Source organism: Lissotriton helveticus, chromosome 7 (genome assembly GCF_964261635.1).
Source record: "Lissotriton helveticus chromosome 7, aLisHel1.1, whole genome shotgun sequence".
Taxonomy (NCBI): Eukaryota; Metazoa; Chordata; class Amphibia; order Caudata; family Salamandridae; genus Lissotriton; species Lissotriton helveticus.
The window spans coordinates 489,757,458-489,778,720 of NC_136068.1; the positions used below are offsets into that span (position 1 = coordinate 489,757,458).

The window sequence follows — 21,263 nt, forward strand, 5'->3', positions numbered from 1 at the left end:
GATTGGGCGGAGGAGAACTCTGTCCTGTCTGACCTGCAGTACGGTTTCCGTGCTGGTCTCGGAACGATAGAGCAGGGCTTAAATCTGTTCATCCTGGTGGGGAAATACACGAGGGCAAAGCAGGGGAATCTATTTTTATCTTTTGTGGATCTCACAGCCGAATTTGACTGTGTGATTCACAGTAAACTCTGGTCTATTTTAGAAGACATGGTGGTTGAGGTTCAGATTATTTATTTTCTTAAACGCTTTTATAGTGATGCTAAGGCACGTGTGCACTGTGGACTGAAGGGTGAGTGTTCGGCTGCATTCCCGATTAAGAGCAGATCCAGGCAAGGTTGTGTCCTGGCTCCGTTTCTTTTTAACCTTTATATTAATGGGAAGGGGGATGCCCTTCTTAAAGACAAGAAAGATTTTCCACAAGTGGCAGGACGTCCAATACCAGCGCTCCTGTATGTGGATGACGCGGTGTTGATGTCCCGCACATAGGTTGGCCTTCAGAAGGTGTCAGACAGCTTCTCTCACTTCATGAAAAATCTTGGTTTGAGAGTAAACTCCTCCAAGACCTTCATCATGTTCTGCGGCCCTGGTATCAAGAAATCTAAAGATATGTTTGTTGACGCGCAGAAGATTGGGGCAACTGAAAGGTTCTCATACTTGGGAATTCTTTTTGCCCATAATGACACCTGGGTACAAGCAGTTTCAGCAAAAAAAGCTGGTGCTCCTAAGAACACCTGCCCTTACTACCTTTGCTAGAAAGCTGGGAAAAAGACCACCACAGAATCTTATTAAGATCTATAAGGCAAAGTGTGTTTCATCAGCAGTATATGGGGCAGGAGTCTGGAGGTTCACTGATCTGCTTCCAATCCAACGCATAGAAAATTCCTTCCTAAGATATATTTTATCAGTCCCAAATAGCACCTCATCATGTATATGTGACGCAGAGACTCCCCTTCATCTCTGATTTAATAAAGCTTGTGCCTGTACTTCTCTGGCACAGGCTCTGGACCAAAGAAGAGGCTAAGTTAAACAGGGATATCTTATTAGATGTGTTAAAATTGGAAGGGGTTTAGAAAATTCCATGGATAAAATATGTCCGTAACTTTTTAAAAGGCCTTGGTTGTCTAGAGTATTTTACTAACCCTTCATCTATTCGGCAAATAACAAGGAAATAATTTAGAAAAGAGGGTCTTTTGTTGTTGGATTCCATCAGAATGTCATCTGAGATATTAAAACCTACTGTACTCCATAATCAGTTGATTTTCACTACTTTTAACATTCAGCCCTATTTAAACTTTGTACCTGGAGTTTATGATAGATTTTTATTAACTAGATTCAGGTTGGGGGTATTTCATAGACTAGTTACCCTGCCTAAAATGAACGACCGGGCTCAAAACCTCCATCTTTGCTTTTGTGATAATAACTCCAATCAATCTACGATTCATGTGGTGTTATTTTGTAAATTTTATACTCATTCAAGGAGAATGTATTTGGCACCAGTTTTAAAAATGTTTGGGCTTCGTCAATACCGACCTGCTTTACTTGCATTACAGCATCTTGAAAATGCACACAGCATTTTTAGAATAAGACTTTCTTCAAGTAAGTTACTGAGACATAGGAATTGTTTGTCTACTTAATCATTTTCATTGGATAAAGCACATGTGAATTTAATAACGTTTTAACTTTAATATGTATTATATATCTTGTTCATATTGAGATTATATTTTTATTATTTTAGACCATGTACTGTTGTGTTTTTATACTGGTATGATATTTTTAATATTGTATATCATGTATTGACATGTTTTTTCCTATGTGCTTTTATGGCTGTCTTATGTAGCAATCAAATAAAGCTTTCTTGACTTGAGTTGACTAACAGAGGAAATTCAAACATAAGATTAAACTGAAGATCAAGTTCCCAAAGTGCCAGTTGAATTTTCACAATGATTCCTGAATTCTCAGAACTCGTTCTCTCTGTCATTTGAAAGGAAGTAAGTCTATTCTGGGGAAGAGTACCTTCTCCTTCAACGTTACTTAAATCAGAATCCTCCAGGATGACTACGAGGTCACCTGCTCCCTGCGGGACCCCTCTGCTTCCTTCTCAGCTAATGATCGTCTGCTGACACTCGCGGTTCTACAGCCCTAGGCCCTTCATTCTGGTCCAAGTCTGGGTCAGTCACAACCACAGAACTAGCCCCTTTGTTTTCAGCTTTGACAGCCAACTCTCCAGGCCAAGCAAGTGTTATTTCAGATTTGTGGTGGTCCCCAACACCTTTATTAACCTGCTCCCATAGCCTCTCTACCACCACTGGTACTTCTGGGAGAGGTGCTGTTATATCATCAAGGGGACACAGAATTTGGCAAGTGTGGGCAGCATGCACCCAGTTGTGAATACCTCCACACTTCACATCAGTCATGGTGACTAGGATCACCTGGATTGGCCACTTGAAAAAAAGTTGGGTATCCACTGGCAACATAAGCCCACCATTCCCAAAACATTCTGACTTACTGTGGGACACTTTATGTCCATTCTTAGCCAAATGGTTCAACAGTGCAATAGTGTCAGTTTTGCAAGCTTCGTGAGTATTTGACGCAACCAGCAGGTCGTCAATATACTATGCCAGGACAGAGTTACAGGACATAGCCAAAGACTCCAAATTCTTTTAAGTATCTGGTTGAAAATGGAAGGACTCTCCCTATACCCTTGTGGGACTTGGCAAAACACAATTGTTGAGCCTTAATTCAAAGACAAACTGACTGTCCTCATGCCAGTGTATGGAGGAGAAAGCCTGGCATAAATCGATAAAAGAGAACTTCTCAGCCTCAAATTGCAATTTAAACAATATCACAGCAGGATTCTGTACAACTGGACAGCAAGGAATCTTTATATTGTTGATCTTGCTAAGGTCATGCACTATGTGGTACATACCCCTAGGCTTCTGAGACCCATAATGGGTGAATTTCGTGGACTCCCCATAATCTCTTTCAAAATGACTGGTTGAATCTTTGTCTCAATTATTGGAGTTATTCTGGCAATCATTTCAAGGGTTAGATAATACCGTGGTGTTCTAAGATATTTTGCATTTGGCTTTATACTGGTATGGAAAGGCTCAACTCGTTTAATGAGTTCAATGTCTTTCAAAACTCAAAGTATCTCTATGATGCAGGGGAACTTCACTTGTCATCATAGGGTACAGTACAACAACTGGGTTTTGATTAACAATTTTAAAGGCAACACTCTCTTCGTGGGTCTGGAATCCTAAGCCTCTTGGTGTGCAGTAAATGGTGCAATTCAGCTTGCTCTCAAACCAAGGAGAGTTACCCTTCGCTGCCGAAAGGGTCAGGATAATATCACATTAAAACCATGGAAGGATTCCCTTTTGTGTGTGTCAATCACCCCTAAACCACACTTACTCACTTGAGCTAAATGCATATACATTAAAATAACAAACTGACTCAGTTTCCTAAAAATGCAAAACAGTGACTGTTTATTAATAAGGAAATAATACTGTTAAAAGGGATCAATTATTTCCACCCTGTGTCAAATGTTCTGCACAGTTTTCAAAGAACCTTTAAAAACATTAATATACAATATGTGTACAATGTCTCATACCCTTCTAATTCACTTCAATTTAATCACCCAAGGAGATGTTTAAAATCGTATGACTCACATTTAAAAAAAAAAATTCTTACATTTTTGTTATCATATCGCATTGTTTTACACTCACAAATTAAAATACAATACAGAAAATAAATAAAGATTCTGTCTATGCTGTGTTTCGATGTGCATAGAGTGGTTCACCCCCACCTTCTTCAGGACTAATATTCTTTACAATTTAATACTTATGTTCTTTATTTATCCTGCTTAAAGATACAGGATATTATTTTTCTGGGGGGCCCCTCTCACTAAATTTCTTTATATTACGCTCAATGTGTTACTTTGTGGCAAGCACACCTCTATTATCTCTCTCTATGCCCAGCTTCACTTTTTTTTGTATTTCCTAATGAGGGAATAACTGTATCCTTATATGCACCTGGTTACTTAACCCATAGCTATCCCTGGCTTGTTTCATTGGTATCTTTGGCAGTACTGACCGTAAACCACCCCACCTAGGGGGCATGGTGTCTTTAGTGGCAACAAGGGGCAGGAACATGGTAGGAGCTCTTCCGGGTCAAGCGACCCGGAAGTGAAGAGGGCGGGCGCCTCAGGGACCCCCGGAAGCACGTCATGCGGGGGGCACCGGAAAACCCATGCTGGCGGGGGGTTTAAAAGGCCAGGGGGAAATAACGACGCCCTCTTTGTCCATTCGCCATCGGAAGAACAAGATTGGAGCGTCACGGAAGTTATAAGTTCAGTGTTTTTGATTAGGCCGGGTCCTGGGCAAGAGAAATGACAGGGACTCCGTTTGGTGGCGGCTGCTTGGCCCCAGAACAGGGCGTGCAGTCTATTGGGGGCTCCAGGCTGACGGGAGAGGGGGCTGATCTGCTGGTGGCCCTGGACTCTCTGGCCCAACCCAGGAAACCGGCGCTAGTCATAAGCAGTGGTGAATATACCTGCGGCTCTGTTGGCCGGTGGGCGGGCAGCACAAAAGAGAGCAGGGTATCTTGGTTGTGGCCTGCTGGCACAACCCGAGGCTAAGAAGCGGTGGAGAGACAAATGTAAATGCAAATGCAAAATGTATAACCCTGATATATATCTTCTTTGCGTCTTGTGGTGTAATAAATAAATCAATAATAAAGTTGGTCATGAGATTAACAGTAGTGAGCCAATGCTGAAATTGGCGGTATCTTAAGTTAATAAAGACTACGCTATGAAGACCAACTACTGTCTCGCGTGTTTCACCGGGTCTTAACCCCACACGGGGGGATCTGGGAGAGGGGAGGGGAATTGCACATTTTATGCCAACTATCCTGCTACTGCCTGTACTGAGGGCTCATGAAGATAGCAGCAGGAACAGAAAATAATCAGCCTGTAATTCTCGCTTTTACTTTGATTAATTCCCAGTACTTGCACTTACCTTAACCCAGCAGCAGTAAATAAGAGCCTGTTGAGAGAATAAGGGTTAGACAATCATGAGATATGATATTGTCCCAAATATATTGAACAGAAACAAAATCTGCACAAAAAATCAGGAGAACAAACACATTGTGAATAAAACAATGGGAAAAAGCAGGTAAGTTAAGCGATTAAGCAAAGGTGTGTGTGTGTATATATATATTGGTATAGAGATCTAGATATATGCATACAGATATCTGTATATATACACATACATATATTTACACACACATACATGTATGTACATACACATAAATATAGGTCTATAGATGTACATATATACTTGTAGCTATATATAAAAGAATCATTAGAGGGTAAGCCAGCGGGGCAATTTTCCCCAGTACAAAAAAAGTAGCTGAGGCCACACTAACACGCACTAGTAAAAATAGAAAACAAATCAAATATCGCAATAAACCGTTTTTTCATTCAATATATGTGTACAACAAAGGAAACTATAGGATCCCTAAATTGCTTTCAGTTGTTAATCCCGCAGTTTGATAGCTGAGTAATTAATGAATGCAAAATATATCATGGATCCTGAGGCAAAGAGTCATCCTTGTGATGAAAGGGTGTGTGATGTCACTTCCGCTACCCCTGGCATGTTTGTGAATTGACGGTTGTGGGCCAAAAGTGATTTGTTGTCTCTTTGTGTAATCTCAACAGTAAACTAAATATTATATGACATCACTTACGACCATCACTATAATTTTGGTAAAAAATACGCCAAATGTGAGTGTTCTTCTGTGACTTCTTTAGCTCTCTCTCACTTACAATTTGCACCATAAATGTGAAAAATGCAAAAATTGCCTATCATTCTTGCCTGCACGCCTCTTTCATTAATAGCCCCTCCAACAAAACAGTGCGAAGATGGATAACAGTGTGTCGATGGGTGTCAATTACCAACTCTGGACCTTTCTCTGCCTGTCTTTTGGTCACATTTCCAAATACCAAATACCTTGAGGCCGCGTTCTCAATATGCTTGAACTGATCCATTATCTTCACCTGGCTCACTGTAATATCCTGAATGTTAACATCCTCGTGCTGCAAACCTGGCACGAGGATGTTTATCAACACTATGCCCCATTTGTACTAAGTTCCACGATCTGTTGCTGAACGCGGCATGCCAGGATTCCAACAACGTAAGTCAGTTGTCGGAGATCCTGGTATGCGGCATGAGTGTCCGGTCGTGGGTGCGGTTACATCTGAAATTAAAGAACCTCAATAATCTATATTGGACTCAAAGCTTCTTATTACATTTGGCGACAAGGAGGTTACCCCACAGACTGCACCCACCAACTTTATTTCAGAAGAATTTGTGGAGCTTTACGGAGTTAATACCTTCTCTCTCCTGCCCCGAACGGAAGACTTCCACGCTCCTGGGTTTTCATTCTCTTCACCTTCCCTGCATGTCGTGGTTGCCAGTTCCGGGAAATTTTGGAGGAGTCTCCTGCTATTTCTTTTGAAGGAGGTCGACGCTACGTCACTGCTTTCGTCTGCCGGTGACACCCCTAGCGCTGTAAAAACACGGGTTAACCCAAGAAGTCACTGGGACCTGGGTGGATATTTGGTACAAACAATGTGGTCCTAGATACTAGAACAATTAGACCTTAACTATATAACTTGAGTAGATACAGTAGATTTATAACAACATTGTTTTTATTCACAACGTGTACCATAAAAATTATTTATAAAATGATAGGTCAAGCAAGAGGCTGAGCACCAAAGGAAGTGACACTTCCTTTGGTGCTCAGCCTCTTGCTTGACCTATCATTTGTGATTGCGTTTATGTTGAGGCTTGTGTTTTGAATCAACCAATGAATTGTATATATTTTTTATTGTGTTAATCGTTTAATTTTTGGTTTATTGAGGTCTTTAGTGACCACTGTTACATTGTCCATTCAATACCCTCACCATCCCATCACTACCTTTCCTTGTCCATCCCTTTAGGGGCACTAAATGTAAATTTGATGTACTATGTATCTATTTTATAAATAATTTTTATGGTACACGTTGTGAATAAAAACAATGTTGTTATAAATCTCCTGTATCTACTCAAGTTATATAGTTACGGTCTAATTGTTCTAGTATCGGTGACACCCCTAGCAACCGGTGTTTCCAAGTGACGTCCACACTTCATTACTGACGTCCCTCCAATGCTTACGCTCCCACCTCGGCGGCCATCTTCCTTACAGCATTTTGGTTACCAAGGTAACCAAGCTACTCAACGCCACGCCGGGAAGATCTCTTCGTAGAGCCTGACCGCGCTTTGCATAGCCTCATTGCTTTAAGGTATGACTCAGCCTGCACTCTTATACAGTGACAGGCACACCATTTAAATTATTAAACTGTAACTTTCTTGGAGTTTTGAAATTCTGCCTGCACTTTACTACCTTGACAGGCACACCATCTACATCATATCTTTTACATTTTAAGCCTTGAGAATCTTGCCTGCACTGCTCCACGATGACAGCCACACCAGATTTATATCAATTACATGTTAATTTAATTGTACTGTATTTTTAGCTTTTATTTCCATATTGTGTAGAAATTTCAATACTTGCTTGATATTTACTGATGTATTCATATTAATATTTTCATGCAATCACAGTATTGCATTCATTTATTCTTCAAGGTATATTTCATATTAACTTTTACATACACTTCTTGTAGCACTTAGTTACTTTACTGTTTATCACTGTATACAAGTCTCTTAAATTCTTTAACAACTCTTAAATTAAGAATGGCTTCTTCTCAACAATTCACACAACCGCCTCCTTTTCTACAACATCCTGGAAAGCCCAGCATTCCATGGCGGCAATGGGTAAAAGCGTTTGAAAATCATATTGTAACTATTGATGCCGTTAAATTTTCACCGGTACGCAAGGTTGCAATTCTATACGGGTGTTTAGACCTTGTGGCACAACACGTTTTTGAAAACTTGCCTAAATTTCCTACTCCATCTGGTGAAGCTGGTGATGCTGACCATTGAAACTCTTATGAAGAAGCCTTATCACGTCTTGCTAGACATTATGACCAGGAACCAAATATTATGCTGGAAAGACACAATTTTTTTAAGAGGAAACAACGTGAAGATGAGTCGGTGGAAGAGTATATCGCAGAATTGTGAGTTTTAGCATCAACCTGCGAGTTTGAAGCTGATCCTGAAATTTATATTCGGGACCAATTTGTGTTTGCTTGTTTCTCAAGAAAGATTCAGGAACAACTTCTTAGTTGCAGGAAACCTTCTCTTCAAGAAACAATTGACATCGCCAAGAGCAAGGTCCTCCAACAGGAACAGCCTATCAATTCTTTTAAGGTTTCTACACAGGATGTTACTAACTCTGTTAATGCTGTTTCTGCACATAGACCAACTAAACAGTTTGTAAAGAAAAGTACCTTTTGTATTAGATGTGGATCCAAGTCACATTTAAGTAACTACCCTAATTGTCCTGCCATTGGAAAAAAATGTATTCTTTGCAAGAAGATTGGTCCTTTTCAAGGGTTATGCAGATCTGCAAAGAAAACTACCAGTCAATAGTGTTAACTACTCTGACCCGATTGATGACTGCTCAGTTCACTTTCAAGACATGGTAGTTTCTATTGAATGTAATTCTATTTCCACTCATCAATTCGTCAAAGGCCCATTGGGAACTGCATTCTTTAACAATATCGAAATTCCCATCATGGCTGATTCAGGTTCCCCTATAACCATTCTTTCAGATGTAATGTTCCACAAAAAATGGGAAGGATCAACTTCTTTATCTCCAATGGATGTCAACCCAAAGGCTTTTGGCGAGTTCGATATAGATATGCTAGGTTACTTTAATTATAGACTTGAATGTTTAGGAAGGTCAATATTTACAAAGGTGTACGTTGCAGTTAAAGGACAGAACATCATCGATTGGCAAGATCAGGCGAAAATGGGTTTGCTCCTTATCCCAGGTTCTTACAATGTAAATGTAAATGTAAATGTAAATGTACAGGAATTTATATAGCGCAAATCACCGAGCGGTTTCTAAGCGCTTGCTTAGGGAACCCGTCCTGGTATTCCCCTGTGAGATAACCCCGGCAGGGTATCCGCAAGGTGAAAGTCAGGCATCCCGCCGTGAGGGGCCGTTGTGGAGATTAAGCAAGCTATTGCCCAGAGTCGCAGAGTGTGAACCCGTGAATTGAGTAGGCACCGGAGCGAGAATTGTCGAGTCCATGGACATTTTTAGGACTCAAGACCCCGCCGAGCCGGGAATTGAACCCTGGTCCCGGTCTGACCTCTGCTTCCAGGTCTGCCTCTAACCAGTGAGCCACACTTCTCCACTATCTTATTTCTTTAGGCGATCCTCCTCAAGGTTACATTCCTGCTGCTGACTATCTCTCACAGACCACTCATCTGACATCAAAAAGGTTCTAGATACATTTCCAAATGTATTTAAAAAAGTTAGGAACTGTTAAAGGCTTCTAACATCAAATTAGGTTGAAATCTGACACCCAACCTGTTGTTCATACGGTTCGTCCTGTACCTCTTAGTGCCAAAGATGAACCAAAATCTGTTCTTAAAACATTGTGTGTTGAGGGTGTAATTGCTCCATCTGATTCCTCTGAGTTGGTTTCTCCCATTGTTATTGTCCGAAACAAATCTGGTGACGTCAGATTATGTGCGGATTTGTGCATGTTAAATAAAAAGATACTCGTTGACTGCCACCCCCTTCCCAAAATCCACAAACTTCTAGCCAATTTGGGAGGGGCACTCATTGACCTTCAGTCAGCTCACTATCAGGTTCCTCTGACAGTTGATTCTCAGGAGTTTACCACTTTTGTTACGCCATTTGGTGTCTTTAAGTATCTTAAATTACACTTTGGCCTGGCTTCAGCAGCAAGCGTTTTCCAGAAAATCATGGACAACCTTTTCAAAAACATCCCAGGAGTTCAGGCCTACCAAGATGATATCTTGGTATATGCTGATGATTGGGAGACACATTTAAACAACTTACATTCTGTCCTCAGCAAGCTAAATGACGCAGGAATGACAATCAGGATCGAGAAATGCAAATTTGCTGCTCAACAACTAGTATATTTGGGTCATACACTGTTTTCTGAGGGCATTAAACCAAAAACTTCCCTCATTAAAGCCATTAGCCATGCCACTCCTCCAAAAGACAAAGATGCCCTTCGATCTTTCCTTGGGCTTGCAGAATATTATGCATGTTTTGTGAAAGGATAGGCCCAGACAGTTGAGCCATTGCATGCTCTTTTGCGCAAAGGATCAAAATTTGACTGGTCTGAGGAAGTTTCTTCTTCTTTTTCTCAGGTAAAGAAGCTCATTGCTGATGCTCCTGCTCTTCACCCTTTTCATGACTCCTCAAAATGCTTTATTATGGTGGACGCAAGTCTCACTGGATTAGGAGCAGTTCTTGGCCAATGGGTCTCAGGCAAGGAACACACTATAGCTTTTTCCTCAAGGATGTTAAAACCTTCTGAAACTCACTACAGCACTATTGAGCGTGAGGCTCTTGCCTGTGTTTGGGCCATTGAAAAAATCAAAAGTGAAATTTGGGGACGTGAATTTGAACTCTTCACAGATCATAAGCCTCTTACTCAGCAATTAACTGGTAATGGTTTGGAAAAACATCATCTAGGTTGGTTAGACTTCTGTCTAAGCTTCAGGAGTTTCATTTTGTAATAAAACATATTTCTGGTGGAAGAAATTTCTGGGCTGATTGCCTTTCTCGCATGGCTTTGCATGTTTTTTCAGAAAATGAGAGTTCTGAAGACACAGAATGTGTAATTGCAACTCTTGATGCTATTAATTCATTTTCTAGCATCACTGAAGAATCCTGGTTAAAAGCGCGAGAAAAAGATGAGAATCTGAAACTGGTCTCGGATTATATTGTTAAAGGTTGGCCAGAAAATAGAAAACTACCTAATGAGTTGAAAGCATTTGCCATGGTTGCTTCCGAATTATCTCTAAGTAATGATATGGTCATGGGACATGATTTGTTTGTTCCACCTTTTGATATCAGGAATGACATCATTACATTTGCTCATCAAGGCCATTTAGGAATATCCAAAACTTCTCAACTCATTAAGTCTTACTATTGGTGGCCATCCTTAGAATCTCAGATAAAATTTCATATTGACTCTTGCCCTGAATGCTTATAATCAGACAATAAATGGAAAGTCATCAACACCCCTCTGCATCATGTTCCTTTTCCTACAAAACCTTGCGACAAAGTTGGTCTGGATTTCGCTGGACCCTATGATTTGTTACCTCATGACATCAGGTATATAACTTTGCTGATTGATTTTCACTCTAAGTGGATTTATCACATGCTTAGTGATGCTCCCACTTCCACTAATGCCATCATTTTTTAAAAAACATTTTTTTCTGTAGAAGGATTTCCTTCTGTTTTAGTTTCACATAATGGAAGCCATTTAATTTCTTAAAAATTTACCTCTTTTCTCACTGATTGAGATGTGAAACACTTTAAGGTTGCCCTTTACTCGCCAACCTCTAACGGCCTGGTTGAGAGAGCCAATAGATTAGTTAAAGATGCCATTCAAACTGCTATTTCCTCTCAACATGATTTCCAAGATTTTCTGGACTCGAAACTTTGGTCTTACAATATCTCTCCCCATTGTACTACAGGTGTTTCCCCATTTTCTCTTTTGAGAGGTAGAACTGCTCACACCAATTTGTTTCCGAATTGGTTAGTTAAGAAGCATGTCAATAATCATCATTGCAACAAGGAAGTGGCATCTAGAGTTGTTAATAAACAGACTTGTATGAAATCTCTTCATGATGCTGGCAAACACTTCAATTCCACACAGCTCAAGGTTGGTAATTGGGTTCTCATTAAAAATCCTAAAAAGACACCTAAGGGGTCTCCAAAATTTTCGCCACCTGTTCAAGTCACTGGTGTCAGCAAAGGTTCAGCTCTCCTTGGTAAAAAGGGGTGGTCGAATCAAAGATCACTTGTCCTTCTTTCTGACTCCCAAGCTGATTCTTTAATTAATCTTTACAGTCAGGATTTAGATGATTTTGATTGGATTCATTTTATTCATGATACTGTTCCTAATTATGAAAATGCATCTCCTACATTTGTTCGTGACTTACATTCCAGTCCTGAAAGTGTCCCTGACACCAATTCTGTCGCAACACATAATGATACACTAGTCTCATCATCTGATTTGAAAACTCGAAGTAGAAAGTTACCTTCAAAATATAATGACTGTTATGTCTAAACATATGGAACATCTTTCTTCCTTTAAAAAAATGTTTCTTCATATTTTGCATCCTTCTTCTATCTTGTTCACTTGTTATTCAGTTTTTTTTTTTTTGGTAAATGTGATTCTATTTGTTTCCTGCAATAAAAACATATTATTTGGCACCTGGCAGGTGATCTATATCAATGTCGGCGGTATTGGTACAATATCTATACACGGCCATTTAGCCCACAACCCGGGGGTCGGGCGGCATGTGTCACTAGTTTTCAGTGAATATCTCCACGTTCCGACAGTGTAAAACAGGTGAAAAAGAATAAGTCACTTCTGCTTTTCCAAACAACCCAAACAAAATACCCTCCCTTCTCCAAACAGTCCTACCCCCCCAGAGGAGTGAATTTCCAGTCTTGATGGTACTGATCTCTGATGTTTGATGGAAGCGATTGGCGCTCCCCTTTCCTCTTTCCCCCTCCCCCACCCCTCCCGTCATCGGTAATATAGTGTACAGTCAAATAGTATGTGATAAGAGACTTAGTCCTTCCTATTGGGTATATCTCACCAATAGCATGTTATTGGGATCTAGGCTGTTCCTCATCGGCACTATCAGAGTCAGTATGTGTGTTATGGTCGCGCAGGGCCTGCACCAATGTCTCCCAAGCTTGCGCTGTCTCTAGAGCTCGCTCATCTCGTCGTCGCCTCGCCTGTTGGTACCTCAACGTGCTCTCACTCCCTGCCCACTTGAGAAGTTCATTGCGCCACTTAGTGCCTGTTGGACCAACCCGCGCCTTCCAGTGTCTGGTGATTTCCCGTTTGGCCAGGAGCAACCCTAAATTGATAAATTTGCTAGAAATCTTATTTTTGGGGGTATGTGGAAACCAATGTAGAATCCCTACAGCTGCCTCCATCTGCAACGATCTCCCAGTCACTTCGGATAACGTGTCTCCCACAAACAACCAGTAGGAGGTCAACCCAGGCCAGGACCATAGCATGTGAAAAAGGTCCGCTCCGGATGTCCTGCATCTAGGGCAGGCTGCTTCCTCCAGGGCGAAATATTTCTGTAGTTTCTCCGGGGTCAAATAGGCTCTATGCAATATATAGAAGTGGACCAGTTGGAATCGGGCACTACGCGTGCCCTTCCAGGCCCGACGCAGCAGCTGGGCCCACGTGGCCCCCTGGGATTTCCTTCCCTATGTCAATCTCCCAGCGGGTCTTAAGCACCGCTAGGGGGGTCAGTCTCTCATCGATCATCCTGGAATACAAGCATGACACTGCTTTAACCGTCCCCGCGGACATCATGACGTACTGGCATGCCGCCGACAGCTGTGGTTCTTCATGACCAGTTTTCCATTGTGCCTGAAGTGCCCTTGTGACTGCCGCGTGGAGCAGAAAATCGCCTCTAGGGACGTCGTAGCGGTCCAGAAGCGCCTGGAAGGGCAGTAACGCCCCATCTTCATAGAGGTCACCTAGGGTCTGTATACCCATCTCCTCCCAAACTCCCAGTCGAGACCAGTCACCGCCATGGGGCAATGCAGTGAGCATTCCCAACGGGATCTCCGGGGCATAAGGCCGCGGCCTTCCCAGTTTGTGATGTACTCGATTCCAGCACGAGCGTATGGTGCGTTCCTCCTGGGTGAGGTCCCTCAAATCGAGCCTCTGTTGCAGCGCAATATATGATAAGACATGTCTGGGTATGCCACTGCCCTGTGTCTCCTCCGGGCCTCGAAACTCTCGCGCCACCTCCTGGGTATAGGTCTGTAGCTGGGCAGCCAAATAGTACGTTTCAAAGTCGGGCGCCGCCAGCCACCCCTCCGCCTTTGGTCTCAGTAAGGTCCTGAGCGCCACTCTGCGGCGGCCCGAGCCCCACAGGAACGCCACTATCATAGAGTCCAGGCCCTGAAAGCTAGATCTAGGGATCCAGATCGGAAGTGTCCGGAAGTAGTACAGCAGGCGGGGTAGTGCCACCATCTTCAGTAGTGCTATTCGTCCCGCCACTGAAAGGGGTAGGATGGACCAAAAGGACATGCTACCCTTAAGCGCCCGGATGCCTCTGGAGATGTTGCCCTCGAGTGTGTCAGCAGGGCGATGGTAAACATGCACCCCCAAGTACTTAAAACAAACAGGCTCCCATCTGATCTCCCTGTGAATGTCCGGCTGGGGACTATCGCTGTAGACCGGAAACAGGCAGGTCTTAGCCCAGTTTACCCGAAGCCCCGACACCTCACCAAAAGCTGTGAGCACTGCATCAGATCCGGTTAGGGCCGTCCTAGCGTCTTCAAGGAAAAGCAGTAGGTCGTCAGCATATAGGGAAATGTACTGGTGGCCCGACGCAGACTGCAACCCCCTGTAATGGGCCCCCGTGCGGATCGATATAGCCAGCGGTTCTACTGCAAGGGCGAATAGCAATGGGGATAGCGAGCAGCCTTGTCTCGTGCCTCGTTCTACGGGGTATCGTTGAGAAATCAACGGGCCCGATTTCACCCTAGCCACCGCCGAGGCATATAATACCGTGGTCCATCTCAGGAATCCCTCACCCAGGCCAAACCGCTCAAGGACCCTGTGGAGATAGATCCACTCCAGACTGTCGAAGGCTTTCTCTAGGTCTATCGAGAGGATCATGGGATCTGGAGCATCTGTGTGATCACCCTCCAATAGTCGAAACAAGCGCCGGATGTTCATCGTAGTATTACGCCCGGGGATAAAGCCCGCCTGGTCGGTATGTACCAGAGAGCCCATATGCTCCAGCAGTCGTGCGGCTAATATGCTGCTCAAGATCTTATAGTCGACTGTGAGCATTGAGAGCGGTCTATAAGACGTTGGCTCTGCGCCCTCGCGATCGGGTTTAAGCAGAGGTATCACCAGGGCCTCTCGCATTGAGCCCGGTAGGCGTCCCAGGGTCTTCGCTTCCTTGTAAACCCGCAGGAGTTTGGGGGCCAGGAGTTCTATGTATGTGGAATAAAACTCCACTGGGAGGCCATCAAGGCCCGGTGTTTTATTTCGCGCCATCTTTTTTATGGCGCTTCTGATCTCTCCCAGCTCCACATCGCGCCCCCTTTTTTATGGCGCTTCTGATCTCTCCCAGCTCCACATCGCGCCCCAAGTCCTTCGCCTGTTCTGGTTCCAGAGTGGGGATCGGCAGATCGCGCAGGAAAGCGTCCGTCGGAGTAGTGTCCGGCGGTAATCGACTGCGATACAGCAGCTTATAGTAACTCCAGAAGCAGTTAAGGATCTCGGGCTGAGTATAGACCTCTCTGTTCTCCGCTGTACGCATGGCCACAGTGGGCGAGGTACGTCTCGCTGGGTTGGCAAGCCAAGCCAGCAGCGTTCCCGATTTATCGCCCTCAGCCAACGATCTAGTCAGGTAAGCTTTGTGGCCATAGCTTCGCAGTCGCTCAACCTCTACGGCCACCGCCTCCTTTGCTGCCAAGGTCTGTTGTTGGAGCTCCGGGCGGCCAGGGCGGGTAATTTCCAGGTCGCGGAGCACCCGATCAGCCCTAGCCAGATCTTCTAGGATTACTCGACGCACACCAACTCTCTGCGTTCTACAATAGCCTCTAATCCCAACCTTAAAGGCGTCCCATTCCGTAGCTCTCTCATCAGTCGTGCCCTCGTTCATCTCAAAGTATCTCGTGATCTTGTCTTCCAAGTCACTGCGGAACACCTGGTCCTCCTGTAGCTCGGTCGCAATTTCCAGGTCGGCACACAGGGGGTGCCCTGGAGCCACCGGAGATCAATCAATAGCGGATTGTGGTCGGAGATAGTCCTCGTCAGGTATTCAGACCGCACAGCTGAAGAAGCCACTTCTCTCGACCCCAACAGGCCATCTAAACGCACATGCAACTCGTGCATGCCGGAGAAATGGGAGTAGTCCCGGGTATGCAGGTGTTGGGCCCGCCAGATATCCGTCAGTCCCCACTTAGTCTGCCAGTCTAACCTGCCCTTGGCCACCCGATGGGTCGGGGAGTCCAGAAGGGGAGGATGAGATCTATCCAGGTTAACGTCGACCACCGAATTGAAGTCGCCCCCTAATAAGATGGGTCCTGATAGGTAGCGGGCCAGGGAGCCAGATAACGCAGTCAGAAAGGCGAGCTGGTCCGTGTTAGGCGCGTAAATGCAGCAAATGTTCACATCTCTTCCCCCCCAGCTTCCCTGCTAGTGCTACGTACCTCCCCTCCGGATCCACAGTGTGACTATCTACCTGTAAGGGTACCCCCGCTTTTATCCATATTAGCGCGCCTCTTGCATAAGCTGAGTACGTGGTGTTGTACACCTGCCCTCGCCATCTACACTGTAGTGCTAGCCCCTCAGATTTAGTGAGGTGTGTTTCCTGCAGTAGTGCAATCTGTATGCCTCTGCGCACTAGGTAAGCGTGGACCTTATGTCGTCTGGACATGGTGTGCAGACCCCGCACATTCCAGGTGATGCATTTCAGAGTTGAGAGATCAGCCATTGTCCCATGTCGTGTCTTCCTGTCTCTCTGAACATACTACAAGCATGGGCAAGCACCCAGTTAAATCTGTACCGATGACGAGTTCCCCCCTCAACATCAATAAATCAACTTTCAAACATGAATCCCTCTCCAACCCCCCCAGAACAGGTTCCAAATAGTACCATCTAGTTCCCATCCAAACTGTACCCTCAAAAAAACCCCCTCTTACTAACCTGACGGTAGCCACCGCAGGTGTGCCTTAAGGGCAATATGGGGGCCGAGCGTCGATGTGGGGTCCCCCCACTGCAAGCTGCATTGCGATCGAGCCCTATGCCATCAGGGCCTATGTAGGGAATCCCCGCAACCCTCCCCGCAGTCAGTTATCTAACAGTTCCCCTTATGAGTCCCATCTCCCCCATGCAATCGGCCACCCCCCTCCCCAAATCAGAACTGGCTCACCCAAAAGCTTCATTGTTCATCAAGTAGGTCTTCCGCTGTCTCTGGGGTGACCACTGGGAGCTTCACGCTATCTGATTCAGATCCCTCCGTGTCCGAGTGGCCCCCACTCTCTCCAGGCTCCGATTGTGCAGTCCCATGGTCTCCCTGGGGGCCAGATATAGAAGAGACCATCTCCAGCGCACCTCGCCGCTCCGCCGCAGTCTCCACCATAGAGGGACGAGTAGTCCTGCCTCTGCGATATCGGAACCTCCTAGGTTTCCGCTGTAGAATGTCCTCCATCGTGGATTGGGAAGAGGTTCCAAAACCATCCTTGCCAGCCCTGTACAATTCAAGCCAACTACACGCATCGTCTGGGGTGTCAAAGAACTTGGTTGAATCGTCCATGATGATGCGGAGTCGTGCCGGAAAAAGAAGGGAGTACTGGATGCCCTCAGCACGTAGTTCTCGTTTGATGGCCAGGAAGGAGGATCGACGTCTCTGTGTCTCGTAAGTATAGTCCGTGAAAATGTTCATACGGCTGTTGTCCACCTGATAAGGTCCCTTCTGCCTGGCGGCCTGTAGTAGGAAGTCTCTGTCGCGGAAATGGAGCAGCCGCGCCACCACCGGACGGGGGGGTCGGCCTTGCAACGGCGGTTTGGCCGGCCCTCTGTGTACACGTTCCAAGGTATAGAAGGGGGATAGCCCCTCCGGCGCCACCGCCGTCCGTAGCCAATCTTCTAGAAACGCCACCATGTCCTCACCTTCAATTTTTTCGGGAAGGACCACTATCCGAATGTTATTTCTCCTGTTTCGCCCTTCTGCATCCTCTGCACGCTTCTCTAGGGCTTCTATTCGGGCCAGGGCGTCCTTCACCGTGGCGTCCAAGGTTTTCTGTGCCGGTTCTAGGTGTCGCACTGAACTCTCTACCTCCTTCAGCCTGTCCGAGAGCTTGCCGTAGTCAGCTCTAAGCAAACCCAAGCCCGTCGCAACTTGAGCAATGTCTTCCCGGAGGGCCGATCTAGTCTCAGTGATCGCCAGCAGGATTTTGTCAAGTTGCTCTTGAATATGTGGGCTCCCTGGTCCTTCTAGGTGTAGGTGCTCTTCGTTGTCAGGCGGCTCCATGTCGGAGGCGGTCTGGGCGCTTCCCTTAGGTCCCCTCGGTTTACCCATAGCTTTCAGGGCCTTGGGGGGGGTCGCAGCAGGAGCGGGGGACGGTCAAGCCGGGGGTCTCCTTCGATGCGGCGCGGGCCGCAAGAAACGGCGTCGCTCTTCGGTCCGTCCCCCTTCGGCCACCAGCAGGCCCCTGAGGAGAGCAGGCCCCCAGTCGGCGGTCAAGACGAGTGTCCACCGGTAGGTCAGTCCGGGACCGTGAGGCAGAGCGCAGCGTCGGCGGCCTAATTGCCCCCCTCCTCCTCAGCGTGCTGAGCAGGTGTATGTTCTCAGCCCCAGTGTCTGGGGCAGGGGGGTCCCGGACAGGCGGGAAGAAGCTCGGGGAGCAGCGTGTCCTCAGAGAGCCCCCGGTCCCCACATCGTTAGCCGGCTCCTCAGTTGAGTACCACGGCGCCACGCATTGTGTCCCTGTAGCATGGGGTGGTGGGGGCGCTCCACAGTTCTCCACAGCGACCCCAGAGCGGTTCGCCCTCCATCCAGCCAGGAGCCAGAGCTAGAGCGGCGGGCCGCCGCGGCAACCTTCGTGCAGCAAGGAACGGTCCGCTTCACCCCTCCTCCCCCGCAGCTCCTCAACAACGGCTGTCGGCAGCGGGCCGGGGCTCACCTCGTTCGGCCGCCGGGCGTCTCCAGTCCCCCCAGGGGTCGTTCCTCAGTTGAGCGCCACGGCGCCACGCATTGTGTCCGTGCATCAGGGGGTGGCGAGGGCGCTCCACAGTTCTCCCCAGCGACCTTAGAGCGGTTCGCCCTCCACCAAGCCAGGAGCCAGAGCTAGAGCGACGGGCCGCCGCGGCAACCTCCGTGCGGCAAGGAACAGTCCGCGTCACCCCTCCCCCCCCGCAGCTCCTCAACAACGTCTTTCGGCAGCGGACCGGGGCTCTCCTCGTCCGGCCGCCGGGCGTCTCCAGTCCCTCCAGGGGCCGTTAGGGGGGCAGGCTGTATGGTGTCCCCCCAGTGGGGGAAGGATCGTCTGTCTTGCTGGGGGTGTCGGGGGCGCCTGTCGCCTCCGGGTCCTCGGCCGTCTCCGAGGTATTCAGGACGAAGCGGGCGCCATCTTGGCTTCCGCCGCGCAGTACTCCCGATCCGTCCGTTCTCCGTCTCAGAGACCGCCGCGGACCTCCAACCGCGCCGGTCGGTGCTCGGGCCACAGGGGTCTCCTTTGTGGGGTTCGGGTTTCCCAGGGTGCCCCCGGGACCAGGATTATTGATGGCTCGATCGCGGAGCCACTAGGCGAACTCCGCCATCGGCGCTCAAGCCACGCCCCTGTTATTCAGTATATATATATATATATATAACAACCAAGTCCTTGAGAGACACAACAGCAGGCAAAAATCTCCATCCGGTGCCTCGAATCAGGAACGGACCAAAGGTAGTATTCTTAAAGTGAAATTTTATTTTCCATCAACATGTCGCGTTTTAACCAGGTTGCCCCGGCCTTGATCACATGGCATGCTGAAAAAGCCCACGCCCTTAAATACCTCATGGCTACAATGTAGACACTCCCAATAACGTATAGAAATAGAGAGCAGACTATAAAGTTGAAAAGTGCTCATAAATAACACAAATAAATACATGCTATTTACAGTTATAACTCCGGGGCTAGTGCCCAAATAGACTATAAGTAGCAGCAAAAAAATCTGTCTCTCATTAAACATTGTATTTCGAGGGAGAATAAAGGAGCCAACATTGAGGTACACCTTAAGTGTAGTGACTAAATACAAAAATAACCCTAGTATTTAGCCAAAAATTACCAATTAAAATCAGAAGAGCAAATGCGAAAATATAATACAAAATGAGCAGAGCCCGATGTCAAATGCCTACAGAAAATTTGCTTAGGAATTAAAAAATGCCGCAAATCATAAGCAATATTGTCAATATCTGTTATATAACCATCATAAGTAGAGAATACACATCATAATAGACATTAATTTTTCAAGGCAAATGCATCACACCCCTGCCAAAGAAAATTACTAGCCAAACTAAGAACCCAGTTAAACTAATAAAACCCTTCAACATTAGGTGTAATTCATAAAACCAATGATACAATAAATATTATATTACACTGTATAAAACTCAACAATTATATATATATATACATACGTACAGATATTAAAAAACTCCAAATTTGATTATTTAGAAAATTCAATAAATAAACAGCAGAGTCTCAAAGAGTAATTGAAAATCATCATATATATACACACGCATGTCTAAAATTATTTATAAAGACAGCAGATTATAATTTGCAGTTTAGAGGAAATTAATTAAAGTCCTCTCCAGTATTAAGCCCATTCGGCATTTTAGTATTAAGGCGTACAATGTATTGACTCTCGAGTTGATGTCGTTTCTTTTCACGATTTCCTCCTCTTATGGATTTCGGAATTGAGTCAATAACATAGTATTTTAAATCCTGAAGGTTATTTTGATGCACTAGTTTAAAATGTCGGGCAACCGGGTAAGAAGAATCTGAATTAACGATTGCCCGTAAGTGCTGCAAAATACGATTAAACACAGGAAGTTTAGTACTGCCAACATAGGAAAGTTCGCAACTGCATTCTAAAATATAGACTGCGAAATCTGTCTTACATGTAAAATGGCCTACAATTTGATTAGGCTTATCAGAAAAGGGATCTAAAAAAGTCTGTTTATTGATCCCAAATTTACATGCACGGCATGAACTGCATTTAAAAAAAAACTTCTTATTTAACCAGTTAACAGAACTAACTGTCTCAGGGCTAGTTCTAACTAATGCATCCCTCATAGAGGGTGCTCTCCTGAAAGTGATAGTTGGCTGAGCTGCAAGTTCATGTGCTAAAGTCAGATCTGTTTTTAAAATGGGCCAGTATTTACTAACAATTTTTCTTGTAATTTGTATTTGCTTTATTGTAAGGGGGAAGAAGTTGTAATATCCTGAATGTTAACATCCTCGTGCTGCAAACCTGGCACGAGGATGTTCATCAACACTGT

General features: G+C 45.5%; 1 protein-coding gene across 1 annotated transcript in view; it reads left to right on the plus strand.

The window, feature by feature from the left end:
- LOC144766837 (perforin-1-like) overlaps window positions 1-21,263 on the plus strand; it is a 38,872-nt gene that overhangs the window by 15,484 nt on the left and 2,125 nt on the right. The gene's annotated exons all lie outside the window — the stretch shown is intronic.